The 4,628-nt window shown below is 36.9% G+C and overlaps 1 non-coding gene across 1 annotated transcript; it reads right to left on the bottom strand.

Annotated features, from left to right (window-relative positions):
• Positions 1–4,192: 4,192 nt before the first annotated feature.
• Positions 4,193–4,299, bottom strand: LOC114407901. Its single transcript, XR_003665713.1, has one exon. It is a non-coding gene; the product is annotated as a small nucleolar RNA R71 (small nucleolar RNA).
• Positions 4,300–4,628: the final 329 nt, after the last annotated feature.

The following is a 4,628-nucleotide window of genomic DNA, read 5'->3' as shown; positions in this document are numbered from 1 at the left end:
CTAGATCTCACTCAGTGAATTAGAGTGCCCGCTCTGATACCAATTGAAATTCTGATACCAATGACAGATGTCGTACCGGATGTCACGACATCACGCTTCAGAACATGCAGATTATATTTGACAGTATGAACAGATTAAACAAGTAAATAACACAAGAGAATTGTTAACCCAGTTCGGTGCAACGTCACCTACATCTGGGGGCTACCAAGCCAGGGAGGAAATCCACTAAAATAGTGTTAGTTCGAAGATCTAACAGCCACTGTTTACAACCTTCTCACCTAACCACTACCCATGCAACCTCTACCTAAGAGCCACTCTTAGATATGAGAACCCCTCTCACTCCCTCTCAATCACTCTCCCGTGTTTACAAATAAATCAAAGACACACCAGAGATTACTCTCTGAACAATAGAGATCAACTCTACACACTCAGGTCCAACACTTGATGTTAGGGTAGCATCAAGGTGGCTCACAAAACACTCAAGTCCCAAAACTCACAAAATAACTCTTCAATCTCGGACTTGGTAGAAAACTCGTGCAGCCTTCATTGTTTATATAGCAGTGTGCGTATCTGGGCTGCAACAACTTGCGCTGGATAAGATCTATCATTCTCCTGAAAATCTGCACTTAAAGATCTAAAAGATAAAGTTTGATCTTTTAGTTTTTATCTTTAATCTTTAATCCCTGAACGAACTATTCAAGTTTGTAATTCGAACTTTAATTATCTTTTAATTCGTTCCTAAAGATAGATCGCCAAATCTGTTGCTAACTGCACATTAATCTGTTAAAGATATAACAGATTTATGTGTCCAGTATTTTCGGGTAGGATGTTCTGGACATCGTATCCGACATCGTGGATCCTGCAGCTTCAATTCTTCATTTGACATTTTATCTTGCCTTGTGCATTGTGCAGCCCAATCTGATTCCTTGACATAACGTTGGACATCATGTGCAGCAACTCCAGCTTTCCTTCATTGTCTAAGTGCTTATGTTTTAACAAAATTTTAGCCAATCTTTTAAAACTCAGTAAAGCTAAGCACTAACAACAACAACTATTGTGGAGGCGTGTTAGAGACCCATTGTTGAGGGACTAACAAAGGTGGGGGCAAAATTGGAGTTGATGGCCATTGTGGTGATGGGCATTGTTGCAATAATGGTTGGTGGTGGTGATGATCTATTGTGTATGTGTAGTGGCGGAAAAGTTTGAGAAAGGTAGTATATCAATGAAAGCACCATTTAATAGGCTTAAAGAGACTATTCTTCCCCCTACTCCTAAATTCTACAATTCAAGCTACAAAGAAGAGTCAATGAAATAAATTTCATTTTTCTTCATTGATGATTCATTACACAACACATACCCTATGTTAAGTAAAGGTTCACAAGAAATATCAACCATACAAGTGTAATCATCTAACAATTTTAGGAAAATAAGATAAAACTAAATAACACCAAAAGGATAATATCTAGATTTTCCCGCCTATATTGGCTTCTCTAGGCCAATTCCTATTAGATCAAGAGCTCCAAAATAATTGTCACATTCATAAGAGTAGGCGTAATAGTAGCTCTAGGAAAAACAAATTTTTTAGTAGTCATAGATCGAAATCCCATTAGGGCAAGTAAGATGTCATGCTATCAAGGGACACCCTCCCTTGTTCAGATGATAATGTTGTAAACTCACCAGTCCACCACGCTTTCAACTTTTTCATCTTTGCAACTAATTTCATATAAAACCATTTAATGTATTTTGGGAGAGTTGTTGACTGATGTGTCATTATTTTCTCCTATTTCTTAACCCTTTTTGTCACCATTTTAATTATTGATTAGCCTTAATTGTCAAATTAATTATACAGTTTTATCATTTGGGCCTACTGGACTAATTTTGTGTTTTTAATTTAATTTCAGGAGAATTATAAGCAATTGGGCTTGAATTTGGAATTGGGCTTGGATTGAAGAGGGCAGACAATTTTATTTTATCAAATCTTATCTTATCCATATTTTATTTCATCCAACCTTATCTTATCTTGTACAGATTTTATTTTATTTATGGGCTTGGACTTAAAATAGATTTGTAAGCTTTGGGGCTGAAGACCTATATAACAGCACCAAGGTTTTAGTTTAGAGAGTTTTTTTTTTCGAAGAGGAGAATAATTCTAGGGTTTTAGAATTCCAATTTTTCACTGTTCATGTAGAATAAAATTCATTTTCTGCAATTTCAATTCTGCTTCAATCTACAATTTCGTTTTCTGCTGATTAATGGAAGGCTAAGTCTCCAGCGTTGTTTTCTCTTAAGGATCAAGCACAACTCTCTTTGAAGTTTTGTTATTACTATTGAATTTTGATCAGTTTTTCCTCTTCACCAATTACTCTGTATTTGTTGCTATTAATCCATGCATGCTTAGTGCTTGATTAATTGTCTCTACGCTTAATTTACGTTCATGATTAATGATCAGTTTCATTCACGATTAATTGGTGTATGTGTTGCTTAATCACATAATGACAACCTTATGTTAATTTTTGCTTAGTTATTTAATTTAGGGTTGGATTAAGTGATTGAACTGATTAAGGATAAATTCTCGTAACCTAGGATAAGAGACTTGCTTGTGAATCAAGGGGAAACAACATGTTTAAATTCTGTTATTTTCTAATTCAAATTTGCTTGCGATTTAATTTACAAAAACAAACAACCCCCCCCCCCCCAATTCGTTATTGTTTTACTACTATCTGTTATGAACGTTTGGTTGACCATTGCTCGTTGGGAGACGACCTAGGATCACTTCCTAGATACTGCATTTTTAATGTTTATTTGATTCGGGTACGGCCTCGATCAAATTTGGCATCGTTGCCGGGGAGTAGTGGTCCAAAGGTTCATAATAGGGTTTAGTTGTTTTGAGTCTAGCTCTGTTGTTTAGTGTGTGAGTGTGTGTTGCTTTGTTTTGTGTAGTGTTCTGTTTCGCATTTTAGTCGCACCCCCTGTTTAGCGCTTCCCTGTTTCAGTTGCTCACAAAATTGTGACTGATTTTGTGTAATGCTGTGTAATGCTGATTTTTTTGTGTAATGCTGTGAACAGTGTTTAGCGACTGAACTAGCGACTGATTTTGTAATTTAATTGGCAATTTTTGTTTTGATAGTTAGAGTTGTTATTTTTGGCTGATTTTTTTTGTGGTATTTTCATTTGGTCCATGTTTTGTGTGAAAAATACCAAAAGCACTCGGTGTGGCTGAATTTGAGAGAGGCAAAAATTTTGGGGACTTGTGTTTAGCAAAACATAAAACGGCCATAACTTTTGCTCCGGTTATCAGAATGACTATTATTATATATGCATTTGGGGTAGAAGAAAATTTCCCATGTTGTGGAAATGTCCAGTCAATTGCCGTTTTAAACTTGAAAAATCAGCCATTTACTAAGGTTTTTTTTTGTTTTTTTAGTATTATTGTCTTATTTTTCTAAACTTTCCTTAGGCAGTTTTCATAGTTAGACTTTGAATTTTTGTTTGAAATTTTTTGTGCTATCTTTTCATGATTTTAGGGTGTTCCTCACAAAATTTCAGCTCATTTGGATATCGTTTGAGTATAGATATAGTGTTACCCCCTTGTTAGGTGCTTGTTGAGAAACACATTATTTGTTGCATATAGTGCATGACTAGGGGCAATCCAGGTGATTTACAACCCTTTGATCCTAAAATAGATAGAACCTTTCATAGATTAGTTAGGCATAGTGTGCATCCTAGTCATTTTGAGCATTCTGAGTATTCTGTTGTTGGTGATTCTGAATATTCTAATTTTGAGCATTCGACTACTAATTTTCATACTGAGAACATGGCTCAACCTCCACCTCGTGAGAGGACTCTTAGGGAGATGGCTGCACCTGATTTCACTTATGAAAGCTTGTGCATTCAATATCCTGATGAGGGTGTTCCATATGTTCTCAAGACTGGACTAATACATTTGCTGCCCAAGTTTCATGGTCATGTAGGTGAAGATCCTCATAAGCATCTTAAGGAGTTCAATATTGTTTGTTCCACCATGAAGCCCCCTGATGTCCAGGAAGATCATATATTTCTAAAGGCTTTTCCTCATTCTCTAGAGGGAGTGGCAAAAGATTGGTTGTACTACCTTTCTCCCAGGTCCATTACCAGCTGGGATGACCTTAAGAGGGTGTTCTTGGAGAAATTCTTCCCTGCATCTAGGACCACAGCCATCAGAAAAGACATTTCAAGCATCAGGCAACTTAGTGGAGAGAGCTTGTATGAGTACTGGGAAAGATTCAAGAAATTGTGTGCAAGCTGCCCTCACCACCAGATTTCTGAGCAAGAGTCTGTGGTCTATGTTCTTCTGCATATCACCATACAGATCTTTGTCCTTCTTTGCAGCAATCTGGAGTCAATGAGCAACCTGAAGCTTATGCTGCAAACATTTATAATAGACGCCCTCAGTAGCAAAACCAATAACAACAAACTAATTATGATCTTTCAAGAAACAAATACAATCCAGGTTGGAGGAATCATCCAAATCTGAGATGGGCAAGTCCTCCACAACAACAACAGTTTGTCCCTCCCTTCTAGAATGTTGTTGGCCTAAGCAAGCCATATGTTCCTCCTCCAATACAGCAGCAACAACAACAACAAAGACA

The sequence above is a fragment of the Glycine soja genome, chromosome 3 (genome assembly GCF_004193775.1).
Source record: "Glycine soja cultivar W05 chromosome 3, ASM419377v2, whole genome shotgun sequence".
Lineage (NCBI taxonomy): Eukaryota > Viridiplantae > Streptophyta > Magnoliopsida > Fabales > Fabaceae > Glycine > Glycine soja.
Note: the sequence above shows the minus strand (reverse complement) of the source record. Positions and strands in the feature narration are given on the sequence as shown.